The following is a 21,083-nucleotide window of genomic DNA, read 5'->3' on the forward strand; positions in this document are numbered from 1 at the left end:
AATTTATGTAGATAAAATATAGTCAAGTGAGTACACTGTGGAATCCAACTGCGTGACTAACCTTCGTCCAACTATTTACACAATAATTCTGTAATGACTTATCTGATTGTCATAAAAATTTCAATGCAATATTATATCACTGATATCTTAATGGAAAAAAAAGATATATCAGTTGTCGAATTCGAAAACGAACCGAATTTGTTCAGAATTTAAAATTATAACTTAAAATATTTGTAATACTAGGAAAAAAATATCTGATGTGGACATCACCGACTTCCTTGTATGCTTTTTAAATTAAATATACACGTTTTTTTTTAAATGGAAGTACATAAAATTTTATTTCATTAATAACTTCTGATATTTTTTCTTATACATTATTTTTTAATGTTATTATTGAATGATTATTTATTGTAATTTTTTTTACAATCAGCGGTTAATAATTATTAATAAATCAATATATTTATATTAAAAAAAAAAGTTAAAAAAAGGAGAAGAAGTCAGATTTGAACGGCTGTGCCTTCTCCTTGTAAGATCCAAATATTTCATTAATTAAATTTTTTTGGCTATAACTCTGGAACCAACGAAAATAAGTACCACTTTTGATATATCGTTGAAAAGCTCTCGATGAGAGCTTATTACTACGGTTAAGAAAAAGTCCAAAATGCACAAGTAGGTGTTACAACGGTCCTAAATCCAAAATTTCAACATCCTACGGCTAATCGTTTTTGAGTTATGCAAGACACATACGTACGTACGAACGTACGTACACGTCACGCCGAAACTAATCAAAATGAAATCAGGAATGGTCAAAATGGATTTTTTACCCGTTGAAATGTGAAAACCGAAATTTTTCGCGATCACAATACTTCGTTTATTTCATACGAGGAGATAAAAATGGTTCACTCTTTTTTCCATTCATTATCAATTAAAAAGAGAAACCACGGTTTCTCACGTTGTCATCAGACTGTAGCAGACTGCAACATTTTTCGTAAACTAAAATATCTTTTCTTGTTTCGTTGAAATGTTCAATTGTATGTCTTTTTTGTACAATTAATGAATATATTGGTTATAATTAATAGTGATGGATGAGGAAAACGTATTTAGAGAACACTACCCGGTTACGAGATTCTTACATATACATGTAAAAACTATAGGAAATAATTCCCTTATGGTTTTTGTATTTAAAATTTTGTAATGAAATACAAAAGTTTAATTTTTATCTACCTATTTTTGTTAAAAAAATTACATGGTATTATCTAATAAATTAATAGATAAAACAGTTAAATATTACAATTCTTGTTTATTTGTTCTTTAACTATTTTTTAATTATTTAAAGGTCTTCATCATAATATTTTATTTATTTAACCAATATTATTTACAATTTTTTTTTTACTTCCTATTTATTTTTGGGGAAAAAACAGCCGTTACGAAATACTTTCATAAATTATTGATTACAGATTTTTATATCAAGCGATTTTAATATAAATACACTTACAAGATTACTGTTATGCGTAACGTTGAGAATATTTCCTCATTTTCGTAAATTATTTTGGAAGCTAAATAGATTTGAAATATGAGAATTATTTACCACAGTTATTTAGAATCAATTTAATACTTTTTCTGTTTTTTATGTGTTAAAAAAACTATTATTATAACATTTTATAAGTGTAGAAGAAATTTATTTAGAAAATACACTTATTTTGTCATGTAATAGAGATGTACTGTTTTGATTGTATCTTAGTTAGCGCCATTTAAAAACTGTACTCAATAAGGGGTGGCAGACGTCGGGAACCTCGGTCGGTCGGTCTTGTGTTGCTAAGCAACGGAATTGTAATGGGGGGTGTGTTGTAAACACCATTTTTTTTTTTTTTTTTAATCAAGTTTAAAGCTATCTATCTACACAGTAATTTATTTAATGTCAACCGATTATGAATTTTTAAAAATAATTCTATAAACTATTAAGACGATGTTTTTACAAATTATGTTTACGTAATTTTAATCTTGCTGATAGTACATTTTGTGAATTCAAATGGTTCGATTTGTTATAAATTAAAAATCTGATATTTCCAACCGTGCATGTTTACAAACATCCAAAACTTTACTAAAATATAATTGACATTTATTCCTTAAAAGAAAAAAAGCCATACTTTCGTTTCACACAGCAATTATATTGATCTATGAGAAAGAAGCTTTTATGCTTCAGTTTCCTGTTTTTAATAAATTATCTAACGATGTAAAACATACTTCAATTAATCTCTTTTTTTAAATTTGGTTATAGTTACAGCAATTTAATAGATTTATATTCGCTCTTGAAATATTACCATGTTGCTAACTTTGTAAGCAATATCTACTAATTTAGAGGCAACTGAATTGTTTGCGAACTCGTTTAACGTATACTTCTATAAGAACTCAATATTTACACATTAATTGCTTAAAAATTATTATTTTAATTTTTACAGTTTTTATTTATTTATTATCATTTATTTTTGTTTTCTTATTTATTTACAAAGGATATATTTAAAGTAAAGACCGCTCGGAAATTTCTTCTTAAGGTTGGCGAACCTGTGTCGTTCATGGCCACACTAATAATGTTCACACTGCATTGTTATCTGTAAGTTGTCGCATTGTAGTATCTGTGATTACGTGTGAGTTAATATGTTATAAAATGATAAGGAAAATCAATGTTGCCGCTGATAGTGAAATCCGTGGAGTCATACGGTTTTTAAACTATCAAAACGATAAGCCGGCTGAAATTCAAAGACATTTGGCTGTTGTGTATGATGATAATTTAATGAATGAAAGAAACATTTGAAAATGGTGTGAAAGGTTTAGAAATAACATAATTAATGTGCACGATGAAGAACATTCAGAGAGGACCTCGATAATCACCGAGAACTTGTTGAAACGGGTCGATGATGAAATCAGAAAAGATCGTGGCTAAACATTTTCGACCTGGCCGTACTTGGCTAGTTTCGCTCGCTAGTGAAGGTTAGAGAGTGAAGTGAGCGTAGGTTAAATTTAGTTAGATTATATTTGTAATTATAAGCAATAATTCTTATATTGGACCTCTATTTGCCTCTATTTCTCTTTAATCAGCAAATAATTGCACATTTTCTAATTAGCCTATATTGTTTACTCCATGAATAAATAAATAGAATGGTCGTGTCAAATTGTAATTTACTAGTCAGTAACCAAAAGTTTATCCTGAGACCGATTTCAGTCCTGCGCCCGGTTTTGCTAATCCTCCATCTATCATTCTTATCAGAAAGATGTAATATCATCTCGTGCCCGTTATTGCAGTGCCAAGCGTTATGAAGAATCTCTTTCAGTTGCAAAAATTCAACGCTTTTCTCCTTTGAATCAATTTCCTTAACTAAACGAAACAACGACAATTTCACAGTGCAATAACTAGACACAGACTGATTACAGGCAGCGACACCAATGTCTAGAAATGTTGTGCAGTGTTGTATTAAGTAATCAAACATTTTTAAACTTGTGCAATTACTAATACTAACGTAAGTAAAAACTTCTCATTGAGTGGGCATTAACTATAACGTAATTAGGTACTAACAGGATTCATGTTGGATTTATACTGGCAGTCCAGACAATTATAACATGATTATAGTTATTATTTTAATGTTAATAATTATTATAAATCAATAAATAATTTATTGTTGAATGGTTAAAGCTTAGTTATTTATTTTCTTTATGTAGTTGTAATTAAGTATAGTTTTGTTTCTTAACTATAGTTTTAGTTACTAAACCTAATACATAACAAATATTTAAAAAATAATTTGTTCATTAGTTTTTAAATATATAGTTTAATTTTGTTAAATTATTTTTTATAATTGTACTACTATTACAACTATAAAGAAAAAAACTAATAATGTCTTTAGTTGTTACATAAAAATTGGTTATTACATTTTAATGTAATAATAATTCTTTAGTATATCTGTCGAAAGACTTAGGTCTGACGGATGATCATGTAAGTTTTAAATTGTAAATAAATAAATAAAAACAATGTGGGGGAAAAAATAAAAGGCCCTTTATATTTTCTCAGTGCTGATTAAATTTTTTTTTGAAGTTAAAACTTCTGCAAACGCGCTGGGCACTTTTAAATGGGCTTTGGGAAGGCTCCGAAGTCAAGCTCTGAAGTGAAACGCTCATTCGTATAAGCTCGGGCGAGCCGAGTTTAGCCGAGCGCGAGAGAGTCTGCCGTAGTGAATAGGTTAGTCTCATTTATTAGGCTTCGAAGTGAAACGCTCATTCGAATAAACTCGGCGAAGCTGACTCTTTCTGAGCGAGGAAAAACGGTTAGTTGTGCTTGGCTGTTGTGTTTCGTTTTACATTTAAAACATTTATAATGATTGTTGTTCGATGTACGTGTAACTTCTGTTTCTTTCGGTGTATGTGTTTAGTGCATCATCTTTCTAATATCGGGGAATATTGTTTAGAAGCAATTCAATTATTGTGACTGTAAGTAAATCTATGTTATTCATTCTCTCTCTCACTCTCTCTCTCTCTCTCTCTCTCTCTATATATATATATATATATATATATATAGTCATATTAACCTTTTCCTTAAAATATTGATGTAAAAGATTTAAAAAATCTCTGATGTGCCGGTAAATGAAAATAAAATTATTTAGTTGAAACAAATTATAAGTTATTCAGAAATTAGTCGAAATTAAATCAATCAATTGTAATTAACTTGTCAACCAGAAGGTTTAGACAAATTAAATCGAATATCTGAAAATGTGAAAAAATGATAATAATTTTCTGTATTGGAACGATGATGCACTAAACGTATACACTGATTATATATATATATATATATATATATATATATATAGAGAGAGAGAGAGAGAGAGAGAGAGAGTGAGAGATTTATATATATATATATAATTAGTGTATACGTTTAGTGCATCATCGTTCCAATACAGAAAATTATTATCATTTTTTCACATATATATATTATATATATATATATATATATAATCAGTGTATACGTTTAGTGCATCATCGTTCCAATACAGAAAATTATTATCATTTTTTCACATTTTCAGATATTCGATTTAATTTGTCTAAACCTTCTGGTTGACAAGTTAATTACAATTGATTGATTTAATTTCGACTAATTTCTGAATAACTTATAATTTGTTTCAACTAAATAATTTTATTTTCATTTACCGGCACATCAGAGATTTTTTAAATCTTTTACATCAATATTTTAAGGAAAAGGTTAATATGACTTATCTGAATTTCAGTTAACTTTCAACAAAAAAAGTAAAAAATGACACAGTCACTCTGTAAAGAGAGACATGTATGGCTGAATCTGTTATTGAATCGTATTTTTATTATTTTAATTCTCTGAATAGATTTATTCAAAATCGTTTATTTCTCTCTGATTATAATTTTTTTCTATTCATGAGTTTTAAACGAAACATTTAAACGGATTATTGTAGTAATTAATGCCAGTATTAAATATCATTGGACTAAAATTGAACTGCACTTCGTTGTAGTTAAATTATAAGGGATTAATTGTGAGTCGGAGGAACCCCATTTACGGGCAGAGTATCGGGCTCGCAACAAGTTCCGCAAGATTTTGTTAAAGTGCGTATGTGTTGTCTGCTTCCTACCGACTAAACCTTCTATCTCACCAGCTTCTCTCCCGGGGCTGGACCGGCAATTAAGCAATACACAGCCCCGGGAAGTCCCTTCGAGCTCAAGGGATTAGGAGTCCCGGCTTCACAGCGGGTTGTCCGTCACCCCTTCGCTCTCCGGCTTTGTTTTCTTCTAGTATTCCCCTTTCAATGTCACGCTAATCCTCACCCCAATCTCAGTGTTTTTGCTCCTTAGTTTTTAGTATTTTGAGGACGACGCTGTCCACAGCATCACACTACGTCTTTCCTTTGAAAATGTGATGTACGATGTTGTCTGATTGCAACCATTCCAGTCTGAGTCCTTCCCTCGTCTGTATCCATCTCGGACATACAAAGAAGGTGTGGTTGGGGGTATCCTCCTCCCTGAAATAAATGCAAAATTGGGAGCTCTTTCTTTCAAACCTATAAAGGTATGCGGAGAACACGCCATGCCCAGACAGGAGTTGGATGAGATAGAACCCCACCTCACTATGATCTGTTTACAGCCAGGGTTCTATTCTGGGTATGAGCACCCTGGTCCATCGACTTCTGCTTGAACCATCCCATTCTTCTTGCCACTCATGCATCAATTTTTCTTTTGCCTCGATTGATTTAGGCCCTCGTACACCCTCCGCAGTAGATTCACACTAATGTGTATTGGAGGGACCCCCGCAATCACCTCCACTGCCACACCTGAGATGGTCCTGTATGTAGCCGTTATTTTAATTGCCGTCCTTTCTGCAGCGCGGCCATCCGTCTAACATTTCGTTTGATACTGAAGGCTTCAGCCCAGGCTGCCACGGCATAAAGAATATAAATATTAGCTTACAAACCTTTTGATAAATTTTTAAGATGAATTAATTTTTAAACTGGGAAATACCGTATTTAAAAAAAAAAATTAATCTTTAAACGTATCTTTTATATAACACACTAATAAAACAAATATAATTCGTGTTTTCATTCATATATTTGCATGTTTTTATTAGAAAATTTAAAACTAATTATTTTTAAAAAAATATTATGTTTTGTAATTACTAAAAGTTTGCATAAATAACTGATTTTAATTATTTTTTTATTAAAAAAAAGTATTTATTTTATGTGCCGTTTTATTCTGTCTTAAGGATATATATTAATTACATTTTTTACACAAAATTCCTTGAAAAAAGAAAAGTGTAAGAAGAGAAAAAAGAATTAAATATTTTTTTTTAAATTGCTTTTTATAATAATGAAATTCATTTTTTTAAATTGTTTGGACCATCCAAACAATTTTAATCGCATTAAAAGAACAACTATACTTTGTATTTTGTTTCCGATCTTGCTAGTACTCTTTTATTCTTTAATTTACTTTCTCTCTCACTCTTACCCTTCGGGAAAAATTTCCTTCTCTTTTTCCTCTTGGGTTTTTTGTGAAAACTTGAAATTTTTCTGTTATTTCTGAAAGTATTTCAGTTTAAAATTTCTTCACTGTTTAATTTTTCCAAACCAGTTATTGATAGTTTCTAATTTAGAAAGATAATTAAAGATTGTTTTTGTTGAATATTCTGTATTATTTTTTAAATTGTTTTACTGAAGATGTTTTTCTTTAAAAGAAATTCGTATAAAAAAAATATTATGAAAACAGGTAACAACGTTAGTTTCTTTTTTCAATGCAGTTTATTAAAAGTAATTATTTTAAATATAATGTTTATTTTTTTTAATTTTGGGTAATAATTTAAAGTAATACTTTAAAAAGTTTTCTTGTACATTTCTAATACATTGATATTTAAGAGAGAAGTTATGTACTTAAAAATATTTTAAATTGCTTGCACCACTTATTTTTAATACAATTGCCAATTTTCACGTGTCTAAATAATGTACTGGTGTTTTGTATAGGATTCAGTAATACATTATTTACGCATAGTCTGTTCGTAGAAAAATAAATTGGCGCGTTGAATATTTCATGTTTTCATTAGACTATGCCTTTCAATGAATTTCGGTTGTTTTAGTCGTATAGGTGTTTCATTGTAGTCAAGAAGTTTATTGCTTTTAGATTTTATTACTTAATTTATCTTTAAATTAATTAGCGTTTGTTAATTTTCTGATTGTGCATTAAGTGAATGCTAAAGTAGTATGCCGGCCTCCGTGGCGCGAGTGGTAGCGTCTCGGCCTTTTATCCGGAGGTCCCGGGTTCGAATCCCGGTCAGACATGGCATTTTCACACACGCGTTACAAAATCGTTCGTCTCATCCTCTGAAGCAATAACGGTGGTGCGAGAGGTTAAAAAAAAGTTATATACAAACTACCATACCGTACTTATAGTATTTGCCAATATTTAAAGAATAAATTCCATCGTAACAGCTTGAAGATTATTGTAAGATATCGTGTGATCATTGAATGAATCTAATTGAAGCTGAGTTATTTTAAATAATTTTATGGTTTTTTTTTTTAACAATATTCGTGATAATGTAGCTTATTATTTTGTAATACTTACATTGTAAATTTCTTTTTCCTATAACAACCAGTATTGATAGTTTCAAAGAAGCAGTTTTCAAAGGGTTGTGAAGTTGACGCCAAGATGAATGTCTTTCTCAGTAACGTGACCGTACTGCGTTATAACCCAAAATAAGTTTTTGCCACACCCACTAGCTTATAGGTCTCTTACACATCCACGTACATACGCGTTCGTAAACTGTCGTGTAGAATTCTTATATAAGATGGAAACTCTAATATTCTAGGTCTGGATAAATGACACAATTTTGTTAACAGATGTATTTTGTTGTATAGTATAGTATGTGCCGGTACCTTTTTTTACGAGACAGCTATCAAACACGTTTACTTGTGCATACCGTGCGGTTTTCTTTTTGCTAGTGTAAGTTTTATTTAAATGAACAGATTTTCAAATAAATTTAACAAAAGTTTTGTTTTACAAAAATATATTATTAAAAAATATTTTTTTCTTGATCATAAATGTTTTTTGTTTTGCTGTTAGAAACTAATTTAATTAATAAAACTTTTATATTAAATGTTGTAAGTGCTTTTACAAATTCCTGTCTCATGTAAGCTTAATTGTAAAATTTATAATTACATATACTATATTCTGTACTATACATATATAGTATATACTATATTATATTGTGTAATTGATCGATCTAATTTTCAATTTATATTATACTAATTTGTATTTTATTGTATACCTTTTTTTAATTTAAGTAATGTTACTTATATATGACTCTAGTTGATGACAAGCCGAACTTTAACAACTTATCTTGTATTAGAGAAGTTTGGAACTCATTGAAGTATAAGTTGAATAGCTTAAAGTCATTCAAAACTTTCAGCTCCCTTTGTAGCCGGTGGTTCCTTCGGGCTAATAAGCTTGAATGCTAAAGGTAGCAAGCAATTTCCGTTCCAGAAAATCTGTTCGTGATTTAATATTTAAAGTTTGATGAATTTGTTTAAATTTATATTTAAACCACTAATAACGTCGACTTTCATTTTGTATTTAACAATATGCAACTTTTTCGTTTCATCAATTTTTTTTTTACTGTTGAAGTTTTGCATTGTTATTGAGAAAATGATCGACTTTAACATTTCCTCAAAAAATATTTTATTTGCTTTCTCGAATTCATGAATTTGTAAATCAGAAGGAAGTTTGAATCAGTTACACTCATTTCGTGAGGATGAGTGTTTGTGTACACATATAACCGTAACACTAATTCGATGTTAACTTGAAAACACACCTAAAAAAAATTAAACATCAATATGTCTTTTCTTAACAGGCTAATAATTACTAACTTTTCTGTTTTGCTAAATATTCCCTCTTATTAGTTATCGTTATTGATATTCTGAAATTAATTACCGTGTATTAACTGTAAATTGTTTTTGCTGTTTTAATGGTATCGGTTGCTTGGACCATTAGCCATTAGTTAAGGCGTATGTGATTAAAACCGCATGCGTAGCCGAAAAACCATAGACGTATCTAAACATCACTAATCACCACCAAAGCATTAATTACGCTTCTAAGCAGGAGAAACGTATCTGGAAGGCATATTTCAGATACTGCTACCCTTCTTTTATTCACTGCCGTATTTAAGAGGAAGTAAGTAGGAGAAACACAATAATATTTTATGTTATTAAAACAGAAGTGATTTTGTTTTCTATACCCCTCGTCCATTCTACAGTTTGTAAAACTAAAACGAAATGTTAAACCTGAGTTTAAAATCACGTACCGTATAAATGAAAATCTATTAAAACAACTTTGTAGTTTGTGAAACAGTTTATTAAAAGTAATTTTAATAAATCTATCGTTTTTAATAAATTACAAAAATATCCAACCTTTAGTCAATTTTTATTTTAAAATCGCCTTCTGAAAAACAAGAAATTCAATAAAAAAAATTAAACTTACAGAAAAAGAATTAAAAAAAAAATAACCACTCAAAAAAAAATCATATTCCTGTAAAAAAAAAAAAATAAATAAAAAAAAATGATATAGTACATGAGATTTCCTTTGTGAAAAATTGTCCTTCTTCTTGATGGGTTTAACGTGCTGACTTGCAACCTTATATTTGAGTCTGTAAAAAAACACTTAATTCACATCTTTCCATGTAAGCACGACACGGAATGCTTATTTACGTTTATTTTAGTCCTAAGGTATAATTATTTAATTTTTGGGACAGGATTTTGGTACACGTTTGCTGGCGTATAGCCGTTTACAATACAGATTTAACAAACATACATGCGGTATGTGTACAGATTAATTAATTAATTTACTGAAGATTGTGAAGTGTTTAGATTTCCATAAGTTACGTATACAATTACTCTTGGTCTCTTCTGTCCGTTTATGTACAGGTTTTATAAAATCAACAATTTTTACTTGCTTGTACGAAGTAATGGATCACAAAAATTTTGGTTTTCACATTTCAACGGAAATATCCATTTTTTAACCATCCCTGAATTCATTTTGATTAGTTTCGGCGTGACGTGTACGTACGTTCGTACGTACGTATGTGTCTTGCATAACTCAATAACGATTAGCCGTAGAATGTTGAAATTTTGGATTTAGGACCGTTGTAACACCTACTTGTGCACTTCTCCTTTTGATTGCAATCGATTTAACCAAAAGTGTCCAAAGGGCCCAAAATCCACAAACAAAAATAAAAAAATGGATTTTGGACTTTTTCTTAACTGCTGTAATAAGTGCTCATTGAAAGCTTTTCGACGATATATCAGAGGTACTTATTTTCATCGGTTCCTGAATTATAGCCAAATTAAATTTTAATTAATGAAATATAACTTATAAGAAGTACGCACATCGGTTCAAATCCGACTTCATCTCCTTTTTTCTTAATTTATATATATTGATTTATTATTATTAACCTCTGATCGTAAAAAAGTTTTACAATAAATAATAATTGAGTAATATAGAAACAAAAATATGAAAAATTATCAGACGTTATTAATGAAATACAATTTTATGAACTTTTAAAAATTTGAAATTTTTAAAATATTATATATAAGTATGTAATTTAATAGGCGTACAAGGAAGTCATGAGTGTCCATCAGTTTGTCTTTTCCTTATCCTTAGTCGAAGTCAAATTTCTACTCTCGTCTATTCTAACCGTATTAGTCCATATATTTATGGCGTTTCTTCTTCTTGTTGTTCTTCATTCATACCTTTCTTCCATTGTTTGTCTTTGATATCTATCCGTCTTCATTCTACCAAAATAGCCAGATGGGCAAACCATTTTATGAGAACTCTCTCTCTCTCTCTCTCTCTCTCTCTCTCTCTCTCTCTCTCTCTCTCTCTCTCTCTCTCTCTCTCTCTCTCTCTCTCTCTCTCTCTCTCTCTCTCTCTCTCTCTCTCTCTCTCTCTCTCTCTCTCTCTCTCTCTCTCTCTCTCTCTCTCTCTCTCTCTCTCTCTCTCTCTCTCTCTCTCTCTCTCTCTCTCTCTCTCTCTCTCTCTCTCTCTCTCTCTACAGCTCTTGTTTTTAACATTGCTTTCGTTTTTTTCTTTTTCGGATATTATTTCAGTTTATCTTGCCTTCCTCAAATATCTCATCTTTATAATTCTCACTTTCTTTTATCTTTCTTCTTAAAATTCAAAGATTCACTGCCCTAGATAAGAACTGACACAGTGCATGTAGAGTGAGTGTGTGTATGTAGAGTGATAAGGGAATCTGTTTCCTTTTCCGATCTTCTGACTCGTATTCTCTATCGAGGGATATATACAGAATGTATCACAAAGTTCTCCCGGGACTTTCATAATGTATTCTACTCGTGAAAATAATGGAAAAAGTACTTAAACATATGTCTTAAAAATGCTTCGTACGTTAGTTACGGATAGTGAAAATTTCGATCGGATTTCAGCTACCCCGGAGAAATGAGGTCGTACTGAAATTTTTAGGATGTTAATTATGGGGTATAATTAGTTATTTGTTATGGGGTTTGACCTGTAAAATCGAATAAATTAGGTCCCAGAACCGAATTTGTAGTAGTTTCTGAGAAACATGCAGTAAAATACCCTCACTTTTTATGTGTACAATAGCCTTGTTAAATGGATGATAAACGCATAAAATATTTAAACAAAACTTGTAGAGAATTTAATTCTAAACAAATTGGTGTTAGATAAGTTGAATAAAACAATCTTGCACTTTGGTCTAGTGTACTGTTTCTAAATAAAATTCGAATTTTTTTAACTTTTCTTTGTTTTATTTTAGTTATACCATTTTGTTCAGAAATAATTTCTCTATAAGTTTCTTTTAAAGGTTTTATGTGTTTTTTAGAAAACACATTTAACAAAGTTATTGTACGCCAAAAATAAAAAACAGTGTTTTTACCCCAGTTTAGTTTTCAATACAGATTTCTCAAAATTTACTCCTGTTGCGATTTTGGAGCCTGTTTTATCCGGTTTTTCAGGTCAAAAACCGTAATAAATCACTAATTATGCCGATTAATTGACGTCTTAAAAATCTTAGTACAACCTTATTTCACCGGGGTAGTTGAAATCTGAGATAAATTTTTCACTAGCCGTAAATCGCAAACGAAACATTTTAGTACATAAGTTTATAAAAATTTTTTCCATTATTTTCACGAATAGATTAGTTATGAAAGTCCCGGGAGAACTTCGTGATACATCCTTTTTAATATAATAGAAGTAATTCTATTATTCAGGTCCCTCTTAATTACACCGTTTGCACTTACGCCAAGATGCTCGACGTCAGATACTCCTCTCTTAAAAAAAAAATAATTATGTCTATAATTACGATGTTTTCTACGCGTACTAAAATTAATATAAGAGGGCTAACTTATTAACTTATATAACTGTTGATTAACTTCTTAGTAAACTGTAAACATTTCGTTTGTGTAAATTAATACAACACCTATATTACTTACCTCAGTATTTTCCATCCCGTACGATTCAAGAAAACCTTTAACGCGTACCTTGGTTTTCCCCAAATTTTTTTGCTTCCTTAATAATATAAGGATGTTATTTTTTCAATCTGTTACTTCTCGATGCTCATAACTCTGGAGATAGCGAGAATTTTATGTAAGCTTTTCCTAGACCTGTTCTTTGGTGCTTTTATTGCATTGAAAAAAAATTGTTTTGCGACAAACGTTTGGGCAGATCGGTGAAAATTCGTCGGTCAGCATTGTGATACCGGATAACGATATCCCATCATCTGTGAAACGATTCTAGGCGAATTATACACCGCTGCCTTTTTTTTCTTTTTCCTGTTTAGCCTCCGGTAACTACCGTTTAGATAATTCTTCAGAGAATGAATGAGGATGATTGTATGAGTGTAAATGAAGTGTACTCTTGTACATTCTCAGTTCGACCATCCTGAGATGTGTGGTTAATTGAAACCCAACCACCAAAGAACACCGGTATCCACGATCTAGTATTCATATCCGTGTAAAAATAACTGGCTTTACTAGGACTTGAACGCTGGAACTCTCGGCTTCCAAATCAGCTGATTTGGGAAGACGCGTTAACCACTAGACCAACCCGGTGGGTTAGGTTTCTCATAATCTGATCTTCCCTGATCCCTTCCACACTAGTGGTTTTTTGTAGGTTTTTCATAATTCTCATTAAATTATTGTTTGAGGCCTCGAGGAACTTACGAACGAAATGTATCGTTAATTTGTATTACATTAATTGTTAATTTGTTACTTTAGTATTTGTATTGTGTTTTGGGAATGGATCTACCTCGGGGATTTTTTTTATCCGGTTTCTGTATAAAATTAACGATCTTGAATGTATCTCGTAAAATTGAACCTTTCCGATTCGATACAAAATAAAGGTCGGTCAAAACTAAACGAACCTAAACGATGACAGTCTTGTAAATTTTTGTTTTGCATTAGCCGATGTAAACAAACTTTAGTTCGTGGAATGTGGACCAGTCATGAGATTAAACCATTTTTTATAAGTCTCTAGGTCTGTAAATACCTTTTTTTTTTATATAGTGTAATCATTTTCTCTTTCACTGTGTAAACCAATTTCGCTTTAAAAACTAATATTTTCTGTTGAATATCTTTTTTAAAAGGAAATTGTTATATTGAAAATTGTATCTAATGTATCGTTTGAAATATAAGACGAGTCGCATGAAAAATTTAATACGGTTCGGAACTATGTTTTTCTTTATTAATTATTATAAACTGAAAACTAAGCTTAATTTTTTGACGAACAAATTGGTATTTTCCTGATATTATATATTGTGTAATATTTTTTCTTTCTTTTTCCTGCAATTTAGCGTACGGTCATACGCATAAATTTGTATTAGATATAATACAAATTATCTAAGGTGAATCTTCTAAGGCAGTGATTCCCAAACTGTGCGCCGCAGCGCCCCAGGGGCCGTGGCCTCTTCAGAGGGGTATCGCAAAATATTGTAAAAGCTTCATAATTAATTGCACCAAGGCATTTATAATTATTAATTTAATGTTAATAAAGTAAAAAAATAATGAAGATATCAAAAGGGCGCAATGAACTGCGCCCTTCAAAAAGGGCGCCGCGACTCGAAAATTTTTGGGAACCATTGTTCTAAGGTATTAAAGAGAATAATCTAAGGTGTTGGTATTAAAATGAAAAATATGGATTTCTTATTTATACTAACATCTGTTTTATTTCAACGTAAAAGTATGTACGAGAATGTACAGTTACAATGCATGTTTTTTTTTTTTTTTTTTTGCTTAGAGTAAAAAAAATTTAATTCGAAATAAAATAGATAAGACCTCGATTATATACTTATAATGAGAATCAATTTCCTATCCGTTCCAATAAAATGTATTACCACTAAGAAAGTGTGTCACTTTATTATAATGTACTATTTTACTAGACTATTTTAACGATCTGTTTTTTATATATATATTTATGCATTAGTCGCTCTAATGTTTCTGTAAACCGATTTGCTGCAATTTTTTTCCTCTTTTTATTTGTTTGATAAAAAATATTCGTTGACATTTTGTTATCGTAAAAGATATCAATCACTTTTTAAGATAAGATTAATGTAATTTATCGGTAATAAAGTGTTATAAAACTACTAAGTAATATTTTATTAGTACGTTTCGTATTGTGATTGATCGAACGTGCATTACAATATTACGTATTATTTTGTAATTAAGTGCAATGTTGTGTAGTGGTATATTTTAAAAGTGGTGTTTGTTGTTTTTCAATATATTTTAGTAGTAGTTCAGGTTATTAATTAAAGAGCACGTATAGTTTATTAACAATTATTTTGTTTTAACACTTCTTTTTCTACATTTTTTGCAAGATGTGATGATGTATGTCTTTAACTGTGCAATAAAGATAATTATATGATTTTATTTCTAAATGAAAATTTTAACATCAAAATATTTCCGTATGCGTAGAGGTAAATAACTTCTTTTCATATACTTAAATAAATTTGTAAAGAAAAACACTATTGAAAATTGTATGAAAAATTTAATTTATCATTTGCCATCATTTTAAATGTTTTTTTTCTTTTGGGATCTATTTAGACCCCTAATTGAAATGTAAATTTATATTACATATAGTAATTCATATATTGACTATTATTATTACTTAATTTAATTATTCCACTATTGAATTTGTTTACATTCATTTTGAATTGTTTTTTCTTTTCGTTACGGTTGGACTCTTTATAATCTATTATACTATTTATTTTTTTATTGAGTTGTATGGGCATCGACGTCTAAGGTCGTTTACCCTCGTCACATTCTTTAAAAATGAGAATAAAATTATCAGTAGGATCGTCAGATGTATGGGTGTATAAAAATAAAAATTGGAGTAAAGAACGAGTCCTGGCGGCTGGGGCGGGTCCCGGAAACAGCAAAGCGGGGCCCGGTTACTCCCGCCGAAATTAGTGGCAGACAAATTAAAATAAGAAGATCCAGAACCGGCGGGCCGACCTGCCATGCGGACCTACTGCCGGTAGGCGGGGAGGCCTGTTAGAGTTGCAAGGACACGCCCCTGGATTGAGTCATGCTTGACCGCAGAGCCGGTGGAGGGGAAAAAAGGGTATATAAGGCTCTTACATATTTTAATAAGATACACAGAGCCCAGCAGAGATGCGTCCTGAAAGGCAGCCATAACAGAAGTGGATGAAGAACTTCTACACAACCTTTCCTTTAACACTTACAAGTAAATGAAATTAAACCAGCAATTGCGACTCCTCCGGAGTAGGGGTCGCATTGCTCCCTCCTGATAGTTAGTGCCCCGTTGTGGCGTATTCCTGCTAGCCTATGAAGCGTTAGCACCGAAAGGACTTCAGTGGACGGTCTGAAGGGGAATTACGTCGGGAGGACAGGTTTCATAAGCCTATCCTTCCACGGTCGGCCCATAAAATGGGTTCGATAACGCTGGTTTAACAACGGATTGGAATGCAATTAAATCCGTCCGTAAAATACTAAATAATAACTTGAAAAAATTAGACCCGCTATTAAAAATTAACCCTTTAAAAAAAAAATAAGCCCGATTAGAATGATCCAGCAGCAAGGGACTCTGTCCAGGTTCTGCGATAAAGTAAGGAGTAATAAACTCCTGCCAACTTTGCATTCCATTCCATCCAATAAGATACAAAATAAACGCTAACATAAAATATTAAATAAAACACATATATATTACGTATAGGGTGTAAGAGGCCCTGATATTTACATCAAATGAAAAAGTTAAAGAGTAAACATGAAACGCACGTTAAAAGAAAGTACACAAAAACTTCTTGACAATATAATATAATTTTAAGACCCCTGTGTTGAAGGGTAAAAAGGCCTTCACAAAGGGGATTTTAAATCAGACAATACAAACCACCGGGTTGGTGTAGTGGTGAACGCGTCTTCGCGGAATGAGCTGATTTCGAAGTCGAGAGTTCCAACGTTCAAATCCTAGTAAAGGCAGTTAGTTACTTTTATACGGATATGAATACTAGATCGTGGACACCGGTGTTCTTTGGTGGTTGGGTTTCAATTAACCACACATCTCAGAAATGATCGACCTGAGACTGTACAAGACTACATTTTCTCATACATATCATCCTCATTCATCTTCTGAAGTAATTCCTGACGATGATTCCCGGAGGCTAACAGGAAAAAAGTCAGACATAATACATGCCGACTATCGTCGAAGGCTTACTACAAACGCCTTATTAATCCCCTGACTAATAGGTAAGCACCTATTTTTTCCTTTTTTGCCGTTTTCTAAATCAGCAGCAATATTGTTTCTTAATCCGTACCTCTTGCTGAGGTTTTCATATATCCAGTAGATTCTTAACAGTAAGCCGTTTATCACATCCACTGTACATTGGTGTTTTTTCGCCGGTCAACAAATATGAATTTATTATTCGCGTGTAACAGATTCTGAATATTGTCAGTGCCACTTGTTCCCGGCGAGTCAGATTCACTCGTTCTTCTGTTTAAATTAGTAATTTTAATTTCATTTTGTTAGTGTTCAGTCGTCTCCATTCATTACTCCACGTGATTCTGATAGTCATTGTTAAGCGGTTTTTAGTGTGCCACTGGAACCAGGAATCATGATCATATTCTGGAAAATCGGGGCCATTCTGGCAACTTCGTCTGCGCTTTCATCTTTGAGATATCAGGGTGCTCATATCAATATATGAGATATCAGGGTGTCCATATGAATACGCATCCTTCTTCCATTCGGTTTAATACATATAGAATGACAGGATATTTGCGATAAGGACATCATTATGTTTTTGTACCGAATAACAGTTAGTGCGCTTAAAGAATTATGACGATATAAGCATTCTATCTTTTCACAAATGTTCTGTGTAGCTAAGAGTTCAACTTATTTTCAATTTTAGAACTATCAGTAAACATTTTATTATTTCCCTCATCGTTTCTGATGATTGCCAAAAATTCCTGTTGGTTTCTCTTTTATTTTTCCATTTGCGAGGTGCTAATTTTGTGCTTATAGATGGCAAAAGCCATCTGGTGGCATTTCTCTCGTAGAAATTGCTATTGTATCCGGCAAAGTAATTTCGTGTTTTTTTTGCTAACTCAAGATACCGTATTTATGCTGGTCTGGAGTAGTTAGCGCGTTATACATATAAAGCAGCCAAAGGTTTAGTATTAAAAGTTTTATAGTTTGTATTTCTAGGAAAGGCCCATTATTTGCTGCATATCTTAGTTGTAAGATCTTTTTTCTATAATGTAATGGCTTCAGATATTAAACTAGTCACCGGGCTTGTACGAAAAGCGGCTAGAACATATCTGAATCCGTTGTTACATATAACCTCTAATTTTCTTAGATACGACTTTCCAATGGATGAATATGCAATATACCTGTAATCGAGCTTCGATTGAACCAATGCTTTATGTAATCACAATAATGTCTCTTTTTCTGAGCCCTGATTGATTTTCGATAGACATTTAATAATAATATTGAGGGATTTCTTACATCTGTCACTCAAATACTGTGTGCGTAGTCCTCAAGTAAGCGATTTATCTAATAATAGTCCGAAGAGTGTACATTATCTTTGTACTGAGTAAAATGGTCATCGATGGTCAGGATTATACTGAAGAGTTCTCTTCCTACAAAAGTGTACACAGCATATTTTCTTTGGTGAAAATTTTAATATAGAATAAATGTAGAAAAAGGATGTGACAGCTCTTACAAAACATAAAATAGAACATAAGCACTCTTTTGATTTCAACAGCACCAAAATATTAGACAAAGAACAAAATACACATAAAAGGGTCACATTAGAAATGTTATACGAGATGTGTGAGAAAAGTAATGAGACTGACTTTTTACTTACCAAAGTTTTTATTTTTATCAAACAGCAATATTATCCCCTTCAAAGTAGTTTCCTTGGGCGGCTATACACCACGAGCGGAGTCGTTGTTCCCACTCCTAGAAGCAGCGCCGGAAGGCTTCAACTTGCGGGGCTTTTAACTGGTCGGTCAGTATTTTTAATGTTCTCCAGAGTTCCAAAATGACGTCCTTTTAAGACATGTTTCAATTTCGGGAAAAGAAAAAAGTCACAAGGACTCAAATCACGTGAATAGTGGGGGGGGGGGTGTTGAGGAACGATAGGAATGCGTTTTGAGATCAAAGATTCCCTGATGGAAATGGCCGTGTGACATGGGGCATTGTCGTGATGAAACATCCACTTGTCTGCAATGTCTGGTCTTACGTGAATCACTCTTTTCCTGAGCCTTTCATGGACACCTTTGTAAAACACTTGGTTGACAGTTTGTCCTGGAGGAACAAATTCTTTATGCACGATACCCGTACTGTCAAAAATTGATTTGCTCATTCGACATTTTTTCGGTCGAGAAGATGACGGAGTGTGCCACTCTTCGCCTTGCTGCTTTGTTTCAGGATCGTACTCAAATATCCATCCAGGTTTCATCACCTGTGATCACACGATTGAAAAATTCTTGGTCAATCCTCTCAAGAAGATCAACGCACAAGTTTCTTCGATTGTCCTTCTGTTCCGTTGTAAGGTTTTTTCGGCACCAATTTCGCACAAACCTTTCGCATGTCCAAATCGTCTGTCAAAATTTGATATAAGGTGAAAGTTTTTAAATTTAACTGTTCACTCATCCTTATTGTTAAATGACGGTCTGATCTCACAAGAACCCTCACACGCTCAACGTTTTCGTCAGATTTTGAAGTTGAAGGTCTCCCTGAGCGATGTTGATCTTCAACGTGTTCTCGGCCTTCTAAAAATGATTTGTGCCAGCGGAAAACTTGTGCTCTTGATAAGCAATGTTCCCCATCGGCCTGTTTCAACTTTTCGAAGGTCATACTCACGGATTCCCCAAGTTTATCACAAAGCTTGATTGCACAACGTTGCTCTAAATTCCGATGCCCCATTTTCGTAACACACAACAAAAACACCGCTGTCAAAAATAATGTTGGCGCTGTCAAAAATAATGTGTTGGCTGAACGGAGTTGAAACCCGTACTGAGCATGGGGAAGGTATGAACGCACCGGTCTAGCACAGACCGGTAGACACAGTGTTGCCAGATCGCTCGCAGTGTTACCATTCTCATTACTTTTCTCTTACACCTCGTACTCAATTAAAATACAAACCCTGTCAACAATAGAACGGTTATAGCTGGATTAAGCAACATATATGTAAATTTAATATAAAAAATGGATATACCTATATTATAAATTTAGTTTTAAGGAGAATAATGTTTAACGTTTGTAATTTTTGAAAAAAATATGTGGATTGTATAGATATCAATAGACAGAAAATAGCAATCACGTTTTTTAAAGAGATACATATAAGTTTCTAAAGATAGGATGAGTCATGGGTGAGTAGGGGGATCCATTGCTGTAAGGGCGAGGACGAAATGTTATTTTATAGGATGGGTAGGTAGAACAGTTAATTTTTTAGTATACAAGAGAATTCTGTATTATGTGGGCATGAATGTGTATTGTCACCTGAGGAAACTTAGAGAATTCTGAGTGAAACGTAGTGATTTTAATTTATACGTTTGTATAGTTTATTGGTTAACTCGAGAGATTAATAAAGATAGTATTTGTAAGTAAAATATGTCTTGTTATTATATTTAATTCTATCCAATCAAGAGAAAAAAATAAACTTAAATAAATGACATTTAAGTTAATATTTTATATATATATTTTTTAATCGATTTCTTTAGGTAGCATGTGCTAATATACTATAAAGTATCAATTCAACAAACACAAATCAATATGAACCAAACAGTATATACTGGAACAGTAATTTGCAAACAGTTGCAGGATTACGACGTCATGGTAACGTAGCGTGGGATTGAGTTTATGCGATTTAAAAAAAAAAAAAAATGAACTGTTTAACAAAATAAGTCTTTACTATTTTTTTATTGTTATTTTTCTTTATGTATAAAAAAGTAAATAAATAAATGTATTTAAAGATACATACAGCTTGTAAGGGTAAAAATAATTTCTAATACTCTTATTAATTTTTTTTTTTCAAAAAGGGGTTAAATTTT

The 21,083-nt window shown here is 31.9% G+C and overlaps 1 protein-coding gene across 5 annotated transcripts in view; it reads left to right on the plus strand.

The window, feature by feature from the left end:
* LOC142328829 (alpha-1,3-mannosyl-glycoprotein 4-beta-N-acetylglucosaminyltransferase B-like) overlaps positions 1-21,083 on the plus strand; it is a 1,063,767-nt gene that overhangs the window by 768,546 nt on the left and 274,138 nt on the right. The gene's annotated exons all lie outside the window — the stretch shown is intronic.

Source organism: Lycorma delicatula, chromosome 8 (assembly GCF_047948215.1).
Source record: "Lycorma delicatula isolate Av1 chromosome 8, ASM4794821v1, whole genome shotgun sequence".
Lineage (NCBI taxonomy): Eukaryota > Metazoa > Arthropoda > Insecta > Hemiptera > Fulgoridae > Lycorma > Lycorma delicatula.